At 38.8% G+C, this 21,863-nt stretch overlaps 1 long non-coding RNA gene across 2 annotated transcripts in view; it reads left to right on the top strand.

The window, feature by feature from the left end:
- Positions 1-20,887, top strand: part of LOC311521232 — a 36,751-nt gene extending 15,864 nt beyond the window's left edge. For both annotated transcript variants that reach the window (XR_014711828.1, XR_014711829.1), the window contains exons 4-5: positions 18,314-18,362; positions 20,317-20,887. This is a non-coding gene — a long non-coding RNA (uncharacterized lncRNA). The remainder of the gene's footprint in view (positions 1-18,313; positions 18,363-20,316) is intronic.
- Positions 20,888-21,863: the final 976 nt, after the last annotated feature.

Genomic DNA, 21,863 nt, shown 5'->3' on the forward strand with positions numbered 1-21,863 from the left:
CCTAGCTCTACTTCTGAAGTATATGCTGCTAGGGTACCTTGACATGTCCACAGTTTCATCTTTTCATCTATCCCTGGGCTATAGATCTTCATTCCATCACACCACCATTTTAAGGATCATATATACTTTAAAGTATTCTAGAATACCATGTGGCTTTTGGACACTGGTGATATTTTTAAATTTTTATTTATTTTTTTATTTATTATGTAGAGCAAGTAAATCTAATATTTTGTGATCTGCTGCAGCACTGTCCATTGTAATAGCCTTTGGAGTAGATGTTACCGTTCTGGGTGAAAGTGTCCATATTATTCAGTAAAACTCTGTCTGTTGTAAAATCAGCATTAAAAGTGTGCTATTTTATTGTGGGCAAAGAGTCAGCAATAAAATTTGCAGTCTGTTTTCAAAGTTGCTCAAGCAGTATTTCTTTGTGTGGCTACTAGAAAAAAGAGAGGAATGTCCCCTGAAACTTCTAGAGCATCAATCAAGGGGAATTAGAAAGATTCATTTCTTCCTTGTTCGGGTTTTTTTTTTTTTCAGTTTGAGTTGTTACTTTCTATTCTAGTTCTTCAAACAAGTGTTACTCTTATTAAAAGAGAAGCACCGCTCTGCCTCACCATATGACACCCTGTTTTGTTTGTCTACGTAGGGCCTGCTTGAGCTTCCATTGAACTCAATGACAAAACTCTCAGTGATTTCAGTAGGAACAGGATTGGACCCTAGAGATGTTGCAGTATATCAAGTAAACAGGTAGATCATAGGCCCTTAGCCCCAGTGCTGCTCCCACTGAAGTCAGGCTCCAGTGGGACTATTCATGTGAGTGAAAGTACACATATGAGTATGTGGTTGCAAGATCAGGGCCTATGTGACACAGAAGCAAAGGGAAGGAGTGTAACATGGGTACAGGGGTCAAGGTGGTAATTGTCCCTGAGAAAGAAAATTGCTTGAATAAGACAGTGAGTGTTTGTCAGGATTGGTGGGCTATGTGTAAAATATATGGAATATATGAATGTTAAATATTATTAAAAACCCATTAAACAAATACGGTTATAGTACCAATAGCATAGACTGAAGGGTGAGGGAGTTGAGTAGGAAATTAAAACAATGCACCTGTAAATTCCAGTTACAGTTTGTAGGATTGGGTCCAGTATTAGTAGTAGAAACAAGCAGCAGTTGTCAAGTGACAACGTACCCTTGATAATGCAATCAGAGATTATTATAATTCATCAGATTGAATTTTGCTGATTTGAAAAAATTATGTGTGTTTCCTCTCTTGAAATGTCATATAGGCAGCAAAGTCTTACAAGTAAAATGAGATTATCTCGGTTCTAAGCTCTTTGAGGCAGAAACAGCCTCTTTGTTCTGTGGTTGTACAGCGTGTAGCACAATGGGGTGCTGGTCCATGACTGAGAGTTCCTAGGCACTACCATAATACAAATAATAAAAAATAAGCTCAGAGAAGTGTAACTAATATTCACATACCAACCGTGTTCAATAAGTATGTTCCTCTATGTCCACAACTTGAATGTCTAATGTCTCTCAACCTGTTTTCTACACTACACCTTCCCACCTGCCCACACACCTCTCCAGACAGAGAGATGTGAGAAGAAAAGCCAGCTTCCGCAAGACCAAAGGAATTTCCTGCTATCTGCACATTAACAAATACACAAAAACAAAGTTTGAACAAGTTCTAAAAAACTGATCCAAGAAAGGAAGTACTTGAATAGAATAAGAGTGTAGGAGTGAGCTGTTGGCATATTTGCATGTTAGAGGGTGGTTACCTAGATATTCATCATTGTTTTCCTTCCCTAAAAAGTTGCAGCATTTCAAACCAGCATGCCTGGCCATACACTCAAGGGTGAAGATGAACCACACTTTAAGAGCATGAATTACGTACTTCTCTGACCCATATAAAACCAGCAACTTTTACCTTCAGAAGTGCTTTCCTGTGCATAGTTAGTCATGATGGGTGAGGTAATATCTTTTATTGGACCCACTTCTGTTGGTGAGAGAAACAAGCTTCCGAGTTTACACAGAGCTGTTTTTCAGGTCTTCAGAGAGTCACAGCTAAATCCAAGGTGGAACAGAGCATTTGGCATAAGTAGTTAACACATATTTCAAGGGACCATTCAAGGTGAAGTGGCTGGTTAACACTTCTCCAGTTCTGGGGCGAGGAAACAGGAAGGGGGTGGTTAAGTGGATTGTAGATTCTTGTAATAAGCCATACGTTTATAACTTTGCTTGATCCTAAAAATCATGGGCTGCGTAGAGATACTGCATTTATATGTTATTACAACAATCTATAACCCACTCACCCCCATTCCCCAAGCTTCTCTCCTCTCTCTCCTCCCCCGCCCCCCAGTGACTTGTCTCTCACACCGAAGTTGATCCAATAACAGATATTACCTCTCCCACCTTCTCTCTCTAATATCCTGGGACGAACACGGCTACAACACTGTCTGCAATGTAGCCATGTCTGATTACTAACATGCTTCCGATGAAGTGATCTGTAGCTCACGAAAGCTTATGCTCAAATAAATTTGTTAGTCTCTAAGGTGCCACAAGTACTCCTTTTCTTTTTTTAAAAATGTTTTAATTGTTTTTGCTTCTGTTAATGCAGACGTGCCAAACACAGCTAACCAATATCTTCAAAGTTTCTATATAGAAATTGTGCAATTTTCAGGTGTATTAATAAAAAATTCCTTAAAAATCACTCATTCAAGATTTGTCTTTCTATATTTGATTTTCCCAGTCCCATATAATCTGGTGGCAATTTCTAGAAAAATCTCACCCTCCATTAAAATCTGGGTTCTCCTGTTTCCCTCCTCTATTGTATTAAGGTTGCTGTGACGGAGTACAGGATATTTTTCAACACTCTCATTTTTAAAAATTCATAAAGCATAGCATATTCCGTGCTGTTTCCTAGCAGTAACAATTTTTCTTAATGGTGGATTTGGATAACTTTCAGAGCAGTGAATAGTTATTTTAATTTTGGCATGGGAAGTGCTACAGTGGGAGCCCCTTTGTTGTATCCCAAGAGTCTTTCATTGGCAAAAAGTGACATTAGATGTGGAGGGCAGAACTGGCAGTGATAGAGATGGCATCTGTTGTAATATACCATGTTGAGGAATGTCTCCTACCCTGCAATATTTATTCTAGTCGGGACCGTTGTTCTGTCCTACAACCACTTAGTGACCAGGATTAAGTTCAGCGCTGAAACTAAAGTAACTCTCCAGCACTGTTACAAGGGGGATGATTTAGTTGGTGTTGGTCCTGCTTTGAGCAGGGGATTGGACTAGATGACCTCCTGGGGTCTCTTCTGATCCTAATATGCTATGATTCTATTGAGACACAAGTTATTCTTTGGAGTAGGATATGCATCCGACAAAGTGGGCATTCACCCACAAAAGCTTATGCTCCAATACGTCTATTAGTCTATAAGGTGTCACAGGACTCTTTGCCGCTTTTACAGATCCAGACTAACATGGCTACCCCTCTGATCTTTGGAGTAGGATATTTTCATTTTATGTTGTCTGGGTTTGGAGGTGGTGTGTGTGTGTGCTCCTCACCCAGCCAATTTTGTTCTCTGTTCAGCGTCATTAATCTTTGTGCATTGCATCAGCTGGAGCTTGAAAAAAGTTCTCAAAGCTCTGGTCTTTAATTGGTAAATCATCACATCCTGTCCTAAAAGAGGAATCTTTTACCTTTTGTAGAAAGTAAAAATGTGAGCATAGCCTTAAGCCCCAGGAACACTTTTATTAAAAAATGCTTCGAGTTATATTTTTAAAAATTAATTGAGTGAACAGTGTCATACTGGCAACCCTGGAATATGACATTCTCTAACTATCCCCAGAACTATTACGGAATGAGCTTCCCTGTACTGCCTCAGTAATCTGCCTCAACCCTAACCTGGAGTGATTGCTTCGAGGGATGTGTGAGTCATTTTGGCTCCATGTTGCTTAGACAACCCTCTCAGGCCCAGATCGTCAAAGATATTTAGGTGCCTAACTCCCCCTGATTTCACATGTTTCTGATATATAGTTAAAAGAAAATCTAAGCTTTAAAAACAAACCATCTACTAATGAGGTCTCTAGCAGATCCATTTCAGTTCCTTTAGAGGCTGACAAAAAGTGGAGCTGGAGTTACGGTATCTTGTACAAAATGCAGTGCTTAGTTTGTGGGTCTTGGAGAGAGAAAGAAAGATCTTGTTTTGAAATGTAAACACCTGACGCTGTATAAAGGCCCGTGTCTTCTGGTGAGGTTTTTGTACATTACTGGAAGCAAATGCTTGCCACACAACAAACCAAAGTCCTACTTCTGTCTAGAAGACTTTTCAAACATAGTTTCACTGTCTGCTTTAAAACAAAATAATTGATTACCTCTCTTTATTGTAAATATGTTTCAATTTACTAGTAACTGTGCTTACCCAACCAGTGTGACTTTTGTTTCCATTGTGGAAGCACAAAAGCCCCTCTCTTTCACCAACAAAAGTTGATCCAGTAAAAGATATGATCTCTCCTACTTTGTCTCTATTTCCACTGGCAGCTAAGAGTCTCTGAATATACAGTATTGTAACCACCTCCTGGTTCCTTATAATATGTTCACCCTCCAGTACAACAACATGCAGGCAGTAAAAGGCTTCATAATCCCCGCAGCACAGAGAAGGGGAGTACTGTCCCTGGTTAGAGGTAGAGCTGGGTGGGAATTATTGACATTTTTTTGGTAATTGAAAAATGCTGATTCATCAGAATGGAAACTTTTTGCAGCAATGTATCCGTTTCAACAAAAATTTCATCTGGCGGTTTCTCAGATCCAGGATGGAACTGCTAGTCAAAATGAGAGGGAACAAGTGCCCAGCATAACCAGTAGCTGAGTGGGTAGGGCACTCACCCGGGATAGGAGAGACCTTGGGAGGTTGTGCAAGGTAGGTTCCCCATAGATTGTGACATTGCTTTGTAAGGTAGCACAGTATTTGCTTACATGCTGCCAGACATTGGGCAGGACTTTTTTCTTGGCTATTAATTATACACTGTCAATGCTGTGCCTTTTTATATGTTTTTACCTGCAGCATACTTGGAATCGAAGGTTAATGTGTAGTTGTACTGTCTTTACTTTGAAGTTTTGAAATATTCTCTCTATTTCCATTAGGAACATCCTGTGATATACCTTGCACTATCTCATTTGGCAGTACTGGCAATATACTGGGCTTTCAAGTCTATATTCATTTTTATGTTAATTTCTAGACTGTTCATAAAATATTAAATTGAGATTTTGAAAGCAGTCTAGAGAGGTTAGATACCTCTTTCATTAGAATTAATTAAATGTATTAATTAGGTTGATATTTTCAAGACAGTCTAAGAGTCTAGAAATTAATACAGACTGGAAAATCCACCACTTTGCCAGTATTCCCAAGTGAGACGGTATAATCTATATAACAGAAAGTAAAAAAATTCATTCTTAATGTAAGATATGTTCTAATCCTCTAAACTGCTTTGAAAATCTCAACCTGATAGTTTATCTTTTTCACTTTCGATTAATCGCTTCAAATAGAGCTCTTTTTATTTGATTCAACTAGGATTTGTTTCTTATTTACACTAATACTGCTTTGCACCACTCTGGAAGTGTAAAGGGGCCTTAAAATGAGTGTAAATGTAATTTACCTTTGCAGTGCCAGAATGATGCATAGTGACCTTAGTATAAATGAGAATAAGGCCCTTCAAGTTTTTGATGGTTATTATTGAGAGTTCCTGTGATTAAGATATTATTGAGGGCAGATCATTACATTTTAGTATCTTAGATAACCTTTTCCAGATATTTTGAGGATGTTTCGTGAACTGGTTGCCTAGTCAATGGTTGGTTAGATCTGACTATTTAGAAAGGGTCTGTATTTTACTTGAAGCTGAAATGCCTGAGCTTGTTTAATTTCTACCTAATGTTGCTGGGGATTCGAGTGATGCCCATCTAAAATTGCTTTGCTCTCAGTTAGGCAAATTTTATTTATATGTATGCCAACTTCAATCTCATAACAAGGGCTTTCAGCTTCCAAGCAAAAATCATGGGGAATAATGGGCAACCCTCCTTGAAATCCTTCTGAAAGAAATTATTTTTGAGATATGTCACTTTACATTTACCCATACGCAGAATGTACATTAGCTGTTTCAGGAATGGCTTTCTAATTAGCCAAGATTTTCCAAAGTCATTAGTAATTATGAGTGTCTCAAGTTGTGTGAGACACCTTTAAAGGGGACTGATTTTTCAGAGGGTGGGTATTCAGCACTTCCTGAAAATCACTTCCCTTTAATGTGTCTTGAATTGGGCACCCAAAAATAACTATGGTTTTTAACCACCTCCTTTACGTAGGCCCATTCCACATTGTCAAAGGCATTTTCTTCGTGCAGGAAGACTATCCAAACATCCTGGTTTACTGGGCCTATATCTGCAAGCCCATCTAGAAGTTGTCCTATATTCATTAAAAAACTAGTCCAGTATAAAGCTTGTCAGGACTTTGTAGTTTGCATGTTTAGAATCTTTTTTTTTTAATAGCTATTGGCCCATAACTTGTTACTCTTTTGAGGCCTAAATTTAATCCTAGAGCTGAATGAATACTAGACAAAATATTTGGTGTCGTTATATCACAACAATTTAACAAATAGCATTTTACCAGCTGGTAACCCTTGTCAATCTCTGCAAAAATTAATCACTGAAAAAGTTGTTAAACTTGTGTAATTTCCTCTTTATTCAGCAAAGCACATAAGTGCATTCTGAACATTAAGTACATGCTTAAGCGCTTTTCTGAATCAGGGCCTGATTCCTTCTAACAATTCCACCCTGGTCACAGGTTGACCCAGAGCCTATTCCTGATTTGGCTTAGTAATAATGGGGAGATTTAATTAATCAAGAAACTCAAGCATTTTGCTGTCAGAGCCTGCTGCTTCTGATGGATACAGGTGCTAATAAAATGTATTTTATAAAATGTGCTAGCTAGATCTACTGTATTATTTGAAATAGCTGAGATTGGATTAGAGTCTTTCTTGTCTACAAATAATCTAGCCAACATTTCCCTGCTTTATTAGCTGAGCAATAAAGTTTTGTTTTAAAGTCGTGTAGCATGCCCTCTTTGCTTGTTTATCAAAAGCTCCATCTCAACTTAGTACCTTTTGATAAAACTCCCATCCATTCTAGCTGTAGTACAGCAAGCCAGATGTTGCTCCTCTTGCTTTATTTTATTTTCTAGTTTGTGAATTTACTTTTGATACATTTTTTTATGCTGGACAGGCAACAGTCTTTGCTGCATTGCTGCTTCTTCAGTGTCCCCATTGCCACAGTAGCACATTAGGGGAAACTGTCCTCAAGGTATAGTTTTCTTGTAAATAATATTTTTAAAATGCTATCTCTGACAGAAGGAAACTTGGAAAAGTACCATATTCTGTGTGGTATTGGAAGAAAGGAGGGTCTTTTACTCCCAATTCCAACTGCAAAATGATTTTGAGACACATGCTGATGGTGCAGCAATTCTTATAGTAAATACCTGTGAGGATGAGCCCTGGCATTGCTAGGAAATGATGTGTCCTAGAACAGTTTTTGCTGATAGAAGCAAACCATGTGATTTTAAATAATAATAATAATAATAATTAATAATAAATATCTGTATCCTAAAGCTACTATGTACCACACGATTCCCTTTTCCAGCTATATTTTAACTAGCTGTTTGTAGTAGCTTTCAAGTACGAATACATGAAGCAGTTTCTCCACCCATTGTTGGATTAATCATTGCACCAAGATCTCCTGCATTCAATACATGTACCTTGTCTGGGACTAAATTCATTAAGGTGAAAACAAAATATTTGGGTGGTATTTTCAACGACACAACAACACAACTAGGCACCCAACTCCCATTGACTTTCAGTGTATTACATTGACCCTTTCAATGGAAATTAGGCACCTACCTGCCATTTGTGCCTTTGAAAAATCTTCCCTTTACATTGTAGGTGCAATTAGGACGTACGGATTTAGCAAAACTGACACCTTATTATACCTTTATAGGTTTTCTGACTCTTTATTTCTATCCAGAGCAGCATGGTAGTGACTCTGTCAATCCACCATTTCACCGGTAAAAGCTGAAAGAAGAGATCAGGTTTCTATCTTTTATGGGCCCACCACAAAAAGTAAAGACAAGCTTGTATTGTATTGTACTGCCAAGTCTTTTGTGCAGACACTGTATGAGCAATTGTCTGAACTCAGGCTTAAGAGAGAAATATGATAGTATCCTGAAATTCAAGGAAAACACAGATCTACTGTAGCTCAACACACTATAATTAGGTTACTTACAACTAAAATGGTGAATAAGACTGCTTTTCAGCAGTCACATATAATATTTGATGGATGAAGTTGTAACTTAGCTCAAGTGAAATGTTTGTCTAGAACTACAACTGCAGAGAAGGAAAAATAGCAGAGCACTAGAGTTTACATAGCAAACTTTACCCTTTTATAGTAAAGGCAAACATTTCCTTCATATACATTTATAAGCACCCACTTTTCTAGGAGAGTTACTATTATTGATTAATAACTAGGATGTAATTTATCTCCCTGGAGTCCTGGAGGATGGTATGGTTTGTTGTTTGCTGCTCTTTACTGCTGACAAAACAGATTAATATGTAATGGAAACTAATTATTGTAAAACAGTGCTGCTAAGTTTAAATATGAAAGCCAACACAACAGAGCATGAATAGAGTAGAATAACATTTGTATGCATTTTCCCCCTTTGTATTTTTTCCTGGAATGAACAGAATTACCTGCCAGATTGAACATCTCAAATACACTGCCAGAAGAAGTCAGATGAACAGATACATAAAGAAACTAGGGATGAGAAAACCTGGTGAAGTTCTGGGTTTGCAAATTTTTTTCAAGTTTTGTCATTTAAAAAAAAAATGTTCCCATAGTATTAACCCTGTTATTTTTCAGGGGAAATTTAATTTTAAAACTACACCATTTTTTTGACTAAATGGAAGCTTGTGCTATGCAAATCAAGATCGTGACCACGCTAAGACTTAGCAAATGCTTAACTCTATGCACATGAATAGCTCTTCCACTGAAGTCAATGGGACTACTCACATGCACTAGTGGGACTACTCACATGCCACTTGTGGCATTATTAACATTCCATTGGGCCCCAAAAGACTAAAATACTTTCTGCTATGATTTGCCTAAAATTATAGAAGGATTCATGAATAAGATTCCTTGAACTATATCTTCAAATGTAGTATGTTGTTGCTATTTGTCCTTGTCACAAGATATTTTTCTGTTGTAGATTTTATAGCACAATCAGTAGGCAAATAATTAAGTGGTTCAGGGTACAGTAAATTCTATTAATTTTGAATGACTTTATAACTCGGGAGATGGTTGGTCGGTCTGTGAGTATTGGCAAATCTGCTTTAAGAAATATAGGAGAGATGATCTGATGGCAGGGATTATCCTACAGCAGGGGGGGTTTGTTGATGATTTTTTAAACTATGCAGGAACAGGAATATTTGTTAACTACTCAAGTGGTATCTTTTATCTGTTTTTAGGAATCTCTCCATGTCACTTGATCTATTTGAAGTCTATAAGGGCCTAACAGCCCAATACATTCACACCAGAGGGAAATCAGAAAGTGCTTGGATTCTGTGGCGTGTGAACTTGATTGAGTGGATGGACAGATGGCTAGCTAGATGACAGTTTTATTACCTAGCAAGTAATCCTGCACTTCGTGTTGTCTTCCAGTATGATGGTCTAACTATAAGAAAGTCTCAAGGAAATATCAGCTTTTAAAGAACATTTATCTTTTACACTGATGCATGCTATATATTTGACACCAGTAAAAAGTATTTTGCCCTAATCTTGGTACAGTCTCTGACTGAACAATGGTAAACATGCACAAAAACACTAACATTTCAAAAATACATATAAGCACATTGACAATTGGTAGCAAGATTTCAAAAGTGCACTTCAGAGTATGCTCCACACCAATCTGAACATTTCAAAAATTCATTTAAACTGCCCTTACCTTTTAATTGTCTGGATTCTGAGTATCTTTCCAGGTGACTAGTTTTGGATGATAGTAATTACTTACACACACAAACACACACACACACACACGTTGTGCTCACCCCATGCTCCAGGTATCTAAACAAAACACAAACCTCAGATAATTCCATTCAAATACTGTGTTGTTCAAATAGGTTGAAATTTAGCAAACTGAGTTCTCCTAACCTTAAAGGAAAACCTTTAAGGCAAGTCCCTTTGAGACACGCAGTTTTTATTCAATCTATGACATTGTCATCACCCTCCTTCCTGGTGATTAATTTACTGTTATCTTTCTTACTAATCCCTTTCATGATTCTTCTAAATTAAATGATGAGGAAAACATCATTCTTATGGACAGGTGGGAAAGCCTAACCCTAAGGGAATCTGTTTCCTCCCTTTTCTGTTACCCCTTCTCTTTTTTCCTTTCTTGTTTCGTTTAATTACTACGTAGGAAGGATATAATGCAAAATGTTGGCTGAAGTGACTCATATCCTGGGTTCGCCAGGCACACCTCGTCTTTGTATTTTTTACACCCACAGTTAAATGCAGACTCATTGAGAATGACAAATTATATGACAGGTTCCCAAACAGTAGATGTCTGAGAAAACGGAGATGTTTCATGTTAATGTGTAAATGGGTCAAGTTAAAAAAAAAACTTGGAAATTCTTGCAAGCTCCGCTCTCAATTCAAATGGCTTACATAAAACCATTGCTTCTGCCTTTTTCAAAGAGAGAAGGTACAGTTTTCAATATCCACAGACTGCTCTTCAGTCTATCTAGGTTCTTTCACTAAGGCCATGTCCATGGGATCTGAGCACTCTACAGATTTATTTCAGTAAATACAAGAAACAGTTTTCCATTCTGCAGACTTTTATGTCATTTCATATTTTTATAACCTCTTAAGGTTCTCACCTTTGCAAGCTATAAATGAGATTTTTTAAAGAAGGTAAATTAGTGAAGTGTTTTTTGGTAATGTAATATGCTAACTTAGGGAAAAATATTTAGTTCCAATTAAGAAATACCTTTTTATCAATTACATATATTATGATTAATGACCATGATGAAGTGTATGTATCATATTATAGGCAGGGCTAATGGCCCTACCTATTATTTAGTTTTCTTGTCATTTCCTATTGTAAGATTCTGTTTTAAGTCACTTATAAAATTGGCAAAATTTAACCATTTAGCTAAAATTTCCCTTGCTGAATGCCTACCATTTGGGGACAAATTTCAGCTAAAATGGATTATTAATTTCTGAGAATAAGCCTAAGGAAAAATATGTTGTTTTGCCTGTGTTAAAAAAATTCTGGTGACAATTATTTGAGAAGCTTTAGCACCCCCATGCTTTGGAGCAGAGACTTAAATTTGGCAGAGGAGTGACCTTTGAATCAGGAATGTGCCTTTTGCTGTCCCTGTGACAATCTTCCCAAAGTTGATTAATTAAAATCCTTCCAGAAATCACAGTTCTCACAAGCTCAGTAGACACAGGCTAGAACTTTGCACATAATTTCCCTGAAGATTCTTTCCACACTAGGCATGCTCCAGCCTGGGCTGAGCATGACCTTCCCTACAATTGCAGTTCTGGGTTGCTGTGGCCAAGGTTAGAACTGGGTACCAGAACTGTGATAAAGGAGCCTGTCTCTCCTTTGTTCTCAATGACCTTCCTGCAGGACCCAGGCAGTGTGGAGGAGGAAACTGCTGATTCATACTCAGAAGGCACAAGAATTGGATCTGGGAGCAGGTAGAGAAATTAGACTGGGACTGGTTAGGCAAGGAGATTTTCATAGGGAATTGAGGAGGGGCAGGAGTGAGGAGACTGAGATTGGATGAGGAGCCATTGTGGGAGACTGGGACTGGCTGGCCAAGGAGACCAGAACTGGGAACCGGTGGGCGGAGGAAAGAGATTAATGGGAGGGGAGACATATCAGATAAAGAGCCAGGCGGGAGGGGGACGAATGCGCACTGGCTCGGTAAAGATCCTGGGACAAGGGAGGTGAATGGGGATGGAGGGACACAAATTTGGATGAGAAGCCCACTGAGTGAGACTGGGCAGGAAGCCAGTGGAGATGGGGCAGTGAATGTGAGGGCAAGTAGAGGCCGAATGGGGAGGCGAGAAGGGAAGAGACAGGTGATTGTTGTCGGTAGGACCCCTGCTCCATTTATTGCAGAAGTTGGAAGGGGAATGGGGGGGGGGGTTGCAAGAAGAGAAAGGATGGTCTCATGTGGTTAAGGCAGTTTAATACTGCCCTGGTGAATTGGATTCCAGCCCAGCTTATGCCATAGAGTTCCTATCTCATGGTAGACAAGTCACTTAAACCAAACTTTCCACAGGTGATCACTGATTGTGTGTTCCTCGTTTTCTTGATGCCTTACTTGAGAGACTGGGGTCTGATTTGCCAAAGGGCTGAGTGCTCTCAGCTTAAAATGAAGTCAATGGGAGCTGTACTTTCAACATATAAAATTCTATGTAATGATACATACTCTGGAAAATCAGGTCCTAGATGTCTTAAATTGGGCACCAAAATATAGTGAATATTCTTTACTTTCATCTATCTATGTCTCAGTTCCACAGCTGTAAATTGGGTATAACAATACCTACTCGTGTTGTGAAAATAAATTAAAGTTTCTGAAGTGCTCAAATACTATAGTGATGAGTGCCAAAGAAAAGCCCCTGAGTAAATCAATGATTCTGTCTTCAAAGTAGGAGTTGAAATAGCATGCGGTAAATAAGGCATGGGTCCACACATTGAACAATGAGATTAAAAAGAAATATTGCCTAACTACCCATTCCATAAGTGAACACTGTCCTTTCTGTGTGCTGAATGAGTCGTGTGTGCATGCATGCTATGGAAAAAAATAGATGATCATTTATTTAAAAACTGCATCATAATACATACAAACAAGGGGGCTGAATTAAGGTTGCACAGACAACCTTAATTCTGGCATTTCCTAACAATTGAGAGGTTTTTTTGCAACATGGGCGGTGGATGAACCACCGGTTGGGGGAGGTTAGCCCCTGGCCAGCCCCACCCCCGTCCCAGCCGAGGACCTGCCCCTCTTCCCCCGCCTGATCCCCCTCTCAATGTGTCTGCCAGCCCCCCAGAGCCCTGGGCAGATGAGTGATGCACAGCCAACCCCCGAGTGCCGGGTGGGCAGGCAATCGTGCCCCCCCCCAGACCCAGTGCCCCAGCACCCCAAGCACAGGGCAAGCAGCCCCAAAACTTCCAGCCCCCTCTGCCCCCCAGCGCTGGGCAGCACAGCCCTAGGGCCCAGGGGCCCCCCAGTGTGGGGTGGCCCCAACCCACCCCAATTCCCCAACCCCCTAGCCCCAGCCAGCTTCCCTGAAGAGAGGCAGCCTGCCTGGGCTGGGGCCAAGGGGCAAGGGCAATCAGGAGGGGGATTCGGGGAGGAGCATGGCCATGGCCATGCTGGGCTGTTTAGGGAGGCATAGCCTTCCCCAGCCTATGCAACGCATCACCCATGGTTTGTAATCTTAATAGCATTCTTTTAACATAGTTTTTGTGTGTGTGTTGATAGATACACAAACACAGAGATATGCCATACATGATCACTGATTAAAATTCAAAGCTCAGCTCAGTATTCAACAAAAGTTTTCACCCTTTAATGTCTTATTAGTGGCCTAGGTGAAATGAGTTGATGGTCTCAGTCCAGTTTGCACTTGATCGTTATCACCATCATGAAGAGTACTGTACCACCATAATTACACTTATTTGGTCCCCTTTTTGACAGTTCCAGGAGAGAGACCATGGTCTGTCCTTTCTAGTCAAGATGCCTTAAATCTGGTGAAACCGTGTGGGCATAGGCACCGACTTGGTGGGTGCTCAAGGGCTGGAGCACCCATGGGGAAAAAAATGGGTGGGTGGTGAGCACCCACCGGCAACCCCCCATCAGCTCTCCCTCACCCCCCTCCCAGTGCCTCCAGCCCGCTGGTGGGCCCTGTGGATCAGTGCCTCCCCCGCCCTCCTCATGCCTCCCGCCCACTGCAATCAGCTGTTTTGCGGCATGCAGGAGGCTCTGCGGGGGAGGAGTGAGGACACAGCGCACTCGAAGGAGGGGGTGGAGTGGGGTCAGGAAGTGGTAGGGTGGGAGTGGAATGGGGGCGGGAAGAGGCAGGGCGGGAGTGGGGACTTGAGTGAAATGGGGGTGGGGCCTTGGGCAGAGCTGGAGGTCGAGTACCCCCTGGCACTTTGGAAAGTCGGCGCCTATGAGTGTGGGAAAGTTTGCATGGCCACTGAACGTATTGTATCTGTTCTTTGGGTGTACATAGGACTTCAGTCTCCAAGTCTAGCAATGTGCCACTTTTCATGAGCACTAGATTCACATGAAAAATTCAAAACAACAATTGGATAAATGCATTCAATATATTTGGTATTGTGTCAAGGTATAGACCTCATGTACTCTGGTACTTATTTGAAAATAAAATGATTTCTAATGGTAATTACCATCACATTATTTCTGAGTAAGCTTTCATTTAGGCTTTTACCCACCCACTGTGTGTATGCACAGATACTTAGACACATACTTTGCAGGTCTGGACACTTGTGTGCTAAGAGAATTTCTACCTGCCCAAGCCCTTTAAATGGTTTGACCCCTACAGGTATACAGATGTTAGAATTTGAAACCAGAGACCCTCGGCTTTGCATGTACAAATGTTACAGCTTGTGCACCCTCAGGTATTAGACTATTTAAAGTGCTTGTGCAGATATGAGATATTTTTATATTGCATGTGCAAGTGTAAACAAGGAGTCCAACCCTTGAAAATGTGGGCATCGAGCTATGAAATAGTGCACACACACCTGTCAAAATGCTGATGGTCATTGACTCTAAGTACAAGCCACGATGCTTTGGAAGTGACTAGAGAATGTGAACCTCCTAAGTTTTGGGAGTTCCGTTCAAATCTTTCCTGATCTACTGGAACTCACGTTGGAAACCACACACATTCAGGGGTGGTTTGTGGTTGGATTTTTTTTTTTTGCGTGGTTTCTGATATTAGTTGAGTTGGTTTAACATTATTGTTTCAGTACATTATCCAGGGAATTTTGCTGTCTTTCATTAAACAAATAATTTGACAATTATTTTTGGCTGTATTCAACCAGCTCAACTAATTATACACCTGCGTCATCCCCTCTTCAGTCCCATAGAAATTAGTTTAGAAAGATAATAGTTTGGGACTTCATTTACCTTTTGTTCTGAGCCTACAGGCAGCCATAGCAAGATGGAAGCCCTGACAATATGACTGTAATTGAGCAGGGCAGGGAGTGGCAGATTGAGATTCAGTGCCACTCTGGAGGAACAAGGCCTTTGTAAGGTTTACCCTGGTCTCCCACACACCAAAGATTTACTGGCTTTAAGGATCAGCTTTGCAGCCTCTTTCCATAGAGGAGGAAACCCCACTTCCAACCCCCTCAGTGGAATGATGTGGGAAGATCTCTCACTCTGAAATCTGTCCCACAGGTTTTACCACAGGATCAGTGTTTTTAAAATATAAGAATCTTCAGACTGTAATTCGGTAATACTGAGATGGGAATACACTGATTTAACAGAGAAAAACCTTTGTCAGCCTGGATATGTTCTGACTATGCAAGAAAAAGAAATCATTTGTAATCAGTAAAGTGCTAATCAAGGAGCATGTAAGTAATTAAGGAAAAGACTTGGATGGTGAAAGAAGTGGGAGGCCATGTCTGAGCAACAGAACTTCTAGGAAGCCCTGAATAAACGAAGTGTTTCTTGATCATTGTTGGACCTAGTTCTGCATTCCTTGCACACCCAAAACTTCTAGGAACTCAGTGGGAGTTTTGATCGCACAGAGAATGCAGAATCAAGTCCTTTTTTTAAAAATGGAAGATGGATAATGACAAGCATTTCCCATTCTATTTTATTGGTGCAGGTATGGCAGCGTTGCTGATCAGTATCAAAGTGCCAAGTTTAGGACTGTATTTCCAATGGTTGCACTTAAAACATTTCTCAGGTTAAATTATTTTGGTTCCAGCATAATTCTCCATTGTACATATAGGGAATCTCTCTAGAACAGGTAGAAATGTTCAGATCTGTAGAAATACTTCATGTGGTCAGTGCACTAGCATTTATTTACTTTGTGCCAAAACCTTCGGTCCATTCTAGAGTAGCCACCTGACAGTGAATGCAGGCAAGCAGGACTCGGCCCTCAGTCCTATTCAGATATTTAATGTCTTTGAAAGTTTTTAAATGACGTGGCTACCAATGTGAGGGCCTGCTCAGACTCACTCTGTGACATTGGGCAAGTGACTGCGCCTCTCTTTGACCTGTTACTTCCTATTTGTAAAATGGAGATGATAATACTTGCCCATCGTGAAATGTTTTGAGATCAACAGGCGGATAAAAAAGCTTTGTAAGTGAAAAGTATTGTAAAGTATTATTGGTAAAACTCTAGCTATGATACATTCATGGCCTTCATTGCTGGAGTTCCTGTGCGCCTTTCCGTCTTCAATGCATTCATCTTTACAATACCCCTGTGAAGTACAGAAATGCCATTGTCCCGTTTTTTACAACTGGGGAACTCAGACACAGTGAAAATAAGTGTTTGCCCAACATCTCACAGGCAGAGCAGGGAAATGAATGCAGGTCTCTTGAGTCCCTGGCTAATGCCCTAACCACTTTATCATCCTTGCTCTTCTTTGGGTTCAAGTCTTGTTCTGCATTTGGATTTCAGATACCTCCTTATTTTGAGGAATTCAGATCATGAATGTTTTTGTTCATGCCCATCTCTAGTGAAATAATAATTATTTGTGTGATATTATTTTGAGAAATATTTCTTTTTGTTTTACACTAAATATATAAAACGAGCATGTTGGTGACATCAAAGAAGGCTTTACAAGCTACTGTTTAGACTGCCAAAACAATCTGTGGTTGAAGAAAATGCATAAATATGGGATCCCATGAAACAGTCATTTTCTTTGCTCTCTCCCTTGTGATCTTTCATCAGTGATAGAAAAAATGCAGCCTCAAGACAGCAATTGTGTAAATTATACTTTTTGAAATGTGTAGTAATAACTCAAGGATTGGAGCAATGTAATGTTGTATGGTGAGTGTTCAATATGTGGTGATCATCTCAGACTAAATAAATAAACATGAGAAGCAAGTGACTTCCAGCTACTTTTCAGATTCCTTCAAGCATATAAATAATTCTTCTGACTTTTCCCAAAAAATATTTTCAACACTAATAGAGTAAAAAGAAAGAAAACTCAGCTCCATTAAACAAACTCTAGCATAATATATGAACTATAGAGAAAACAAGTTACACTGCAAAAATATCAAAGACCAAATGATTGATAGGATGGTCGTGTTGATTATAAATAGGTGTTTGGAGTGACTCTCATATAGGCACAAGCTGGGTCTTGGTAGCACAAGATGTTTAAGTAGTGCCACAGAAATTTAGCCTCGCTCACTAGAGTGAGTCCTTTCTCTTGCAAAAAGTACCATGGAATCTTTAACATCTATCCAGAGCAGAAAGAATCTTTTTGTTTTTGAGGTCTCTCCTCAAGGACCCATACCTCACAAAATGGATAAAGTGAAAGACACACACCCACAACATAGATTATGCAGCTCAGTCGGAAGAAATTATGAATTATATCTGCAGGAATTAGAAATTGTGTTTCTAAATAGTCAAGGGAATTTATAGGGCACCAGTGTAGCCGAAAGGAATTTTGTCATTGGCTGCAGTGGGAACATAGTTAGTTCCTCTGTTTTACACATGAGGCCAGGGGCATTGTCTCTAGTTTCACTGAGTGGTTTTTTTGTAAGCTGTAAACTCGGTGTATAAAATTTATGAAGTATGAAATTAGAAATGTCCTCATATTAGAGAGTGTGTGTTTGTATGTGTGTACACATATATATCATAATGAAAAAAGAGATTACTTTGCAACAATTTTGACTCCAAAAGACCTAATTCAGACAAAAGATTCAATAGAGTCAAACAGAATTTCATCTGAGTAGAGAGTGCAAGATGAAGTCCGAAATCTAATATCAATGTATCTTTTGATAATTGGAAAAAATGCAAGTTTTAACACTGATGGGTGTTGTCATTTATGAAGACAGCAAAGCTGTAGAATTTGCATTAATTGTCAAAAAAATGTAATGACTGTACTGTTTAACAGTTAGCATGCAGGAGACCTCATTGAGAACAAATGAGTCATAGAAAAAACTCGGTTTACATACAGTAATTAACTTTTCTTTGTCCTGGTCTCTGATCTGTTAAGTGCTGGCACTGGGCCATAACAATGAAGAAGAAGATGAAGAAGACAGCAGGTAAGAAAAACTGCCTCCTATTTTTTTTTTTAATTTCTCTCCTAAACTGAAATATTGTCTCTGTATAATCTGTAGAGGGGTTAGAGGTTAGGTGACTGATTTTGATGTTGTATATAAAACTGTCATAAAAGCATAATGAAGCAAAATATAATGTAATCAGGATGAAGTTTATACTTTTTTATCTTACAGTCTGATCCTGTACATCCTTATGTATAGATCAGATCCTGCAATCTGTACTCACAATGAGTAGCTCTGCTGAGTAGTCCCATTGACTTAATGGAACTGCTTGCATGAGTAAACAGCATGTATGTGAACAAGGGCTGCAGAATCACTCCAATAAGAAAGGGTTTGCAGGATCAGGCCCTAAAATATAAAAACTTTGGAATTCGTTACGCTTACATTATGTTTTGCTTCATTATGTTTTATTATAGTTCTATATACAATACAAAATCTGTCTCTAAACCTCTAACCTTCAAAGTTTACAGAGATGTTGCATTTCAGTTTTGTAGAGAGAGCAAAAATGAGGTAGGAGATTTTTTCTTATCTTCTGTTGTCCTTATCTGGGATTTGCAACCTCATATAAGCAATATCTACTGACGCAAGCAGTTTCATGGACTGCATTGGAGTCATTTGTCTGACCGAGAATTATTCACATAGATGAGGTAAGCAAAATTAAGATCCTTTGTTTGGAAAAAAGGAGGTTTTATGAAACACAGTATTCAGTGAAATGGGTTTTTTTAAGATCAAGTAAATGAAAACAGGTTTTGGTTTGGATTTAAAAATTCCTGTTCAGTATTTGAAAGCCAGGCACTGAGGCATTGGTATAATGCATGAGATCCAGAAAGTTAAACTCATCATGAACCAAAGTGAAACTGACTAGTATGTTTTTATGAAGTGCAAAATCTAAACAAACATAATAAATGAATAAAAAGTCAATTAGATTTCTCACATTAATTTAACTTTTCATCATTAAGGTATTAATATTGGTAACACAGCTGAAGAAATTTTTTTATGTATATGATTTTTATCCTGACAAAGTTCCATTTAAAATTTTAGTTGCAGCTGTTTGTTGAGAGATGAAAAATGCTCCATTACTTAATGACTTTTTAAAAAAAATGTAATCCCACATTTTATTTTCATTTGTACTTGTGACCTGTCTAAATATTTTGGGAAGGAGGCAGGATCATGATGGGTTGGGGACTCCTAATAGGATATAGAACCTGTCAGATCTAGTCATTGGTTTGAATTTTATCTAGGTTGATGGTGACTGAAAGTAGTTAACAGCTGAATCCTGTTCTGTATGAAAAAGATGATGGACCCTCCTCAGCTCCTAGTGGACAAGAGCAACATCATAATTGGCACTAATTGGTATCTTTGTTGGGAGTCGCAGCAGGGAGATTCTGGACTGAATGAGCATAAAGACTCAATTACAATCTTTCTGGAAGGCAGTCCCTTCAGAGCAGGGACTTGCTCCTGCCCCCACTGGCTACAGTACTGCAGGATCAGAGCCTTGCTGAAGACCACTGACGTAACTAAGTCAGGATTTTCAGGCTCAGGCCTTAGCTAAATCTTTGTTTTGGAGAAAGGAATAAGCTCTTGCCCTAACACCCTGTGAGGCATCATAGTTTTTGTTAAACCGGAATAATCAGTGTCTGACTCAGATTTTAAAAGTGCCTATGAATATTAAATCAATAAAAAAAACAATATAGTGCGTGCTGCATATGTTTAGATACCAATTTTACAGTAAATAACTAAAATGAGTCTCCAGACACCAAAACAGATTTTGCAAATCAAGGTAAATTAATGAAGGCCTGTTTACACTAAAACTTTAAAAATATTTCTTTCTTTAATAGATTAGGGCAGAACACTTGTTGCCTAGAGAAACATGGGTGATTTGCTCAGGGTCCAGTCTTGTTCCCATTGATGCTAATGACAGCACTCTCACTGATTTCAGTGTTGCAGGCTCTGGACATTCAGTACATGGCTATTTGAAAGTCCCTACGGATATACTATATGGCATGCCTCCTAATGAAGGACTCAGGAAGATCAGGTCGTCAACAAGGAATGTACATATCCCTGAAGAAAGAAACCAAAGCTTCGGAATGAAGTCAGCAAATTAGCACATAAGAAAGAGAATGGAGGATATAGCTTAATCCTTCAGTTGTTATCTTTGTCATGCCAGGGGAAGGGATCATGAGTTAAACATGGAAAGTCAGTGAGAGTTTTGAATGCATGAAAATTGGAGATCATTCCCCAATTCAGCAGTCATGCTTGGCTCAGGTAAATCCTCCATACAACCCCAACCCAGCAAACCATTTAAGCGGTTTTGTAACTTTAGGCATGTGAGTAATCCCACTGAAGTCAATCAGAATGCTCACATCTTTAAAGTTATGCATGTGTTTAAGTGCTTTACTAATTTTCAGTTCTTTACTTACCAGTGCTGATTAGGCTGTGTACAACAAATAGTTATGCTTTGATTAGATTAAATAAGGCACACTGTAGGCATGAATTTTGTACCTTAGATATTAGTAGGTAAGTTACTGCTCTTTTCTAGATAGTAGTTTGTGTATTTCCCTATTTCTGATAAATATTGTTATTTCATATTGGGGAAATATTCCCATTCAAGTTACCCACTACATTTTAGAATTTAAAATTAATACAGAAATCTGTTCTTAATCCCTAAGTACATATGTGTGCTGTAACAGTGAAAACGTTTTAAGAGTCATTGCCCTTTTTTATGATGTTCAGTCTTCAGGTGTGCATAACTTCACTATGCTACATATTAAAGGAATATTGTCACCTTAAAAATCATATAACTTCTGTATCTGTGTTTTTAAAATACCCCTTTAGATTACTAAAACAGAGTTTTTTTTAAAATGAGGTACTTTTAATCATTTAGGCTGTTTCTTTTCTTTTTGCATATCTCAGCTTGATAAATGAAACTGGTTAGTTTCACTTTTATATAGCTTTTAGTTAGTTAATATTTTTTGCTTTTATGTTTTCACATATTTGACTAGCACAATGCTGCAATATTTGGATTGGTATCTGCAAGATACTCTGCAAGAGAATCCTTGCTCTTCTTTTCTTTTCTTTTCTTTTCTTTTCTTTTCTTTTCTTTTCTTTAAAGGAAACCATCTCCACTGAAATTCAGTTTTAAAACAATCCTGGGAAGATTTCTATTAACTTGTTTTTACAAAATCCATTATTTTTACAAATTGTTAGTTTGGGGCAAAATTTCACTCAGCTGTGTCATTTCAGAAGATTACAGAAAATAGGCACATTAAATTGTCTTTGCAGCCCTCAGAAAAAAACAACCCACAAAGCACCTGAGAAAACAAGGATGTAAGCATAAAGGATGTAAGCATAAATTAATGAAATGGGGATTAGAAAGGGGAAATCCCAATCTCTGAAATTAATCAAATGTATGTATTAAAAGGGTGAGTCAGTTGAACTTAATAAAGTGGTTGATATAAAATACAGGTATTTTCAAAGTAGAGGCTT

The sequence above is a fragment of the Lepidochelys olivacea genome (assembly GCF_965140295.1).
Source record: "Lepidochelys olivacea isolate rLepOli2 genome assembly, chromosome: 5".
NCBI classification, from domain to species: domain Eukaryota; kingdom Metazoa; phylum Chordata; order Testudines; family Cheloniidae; genus Lepidochelys; species Lepidochelys olivacea.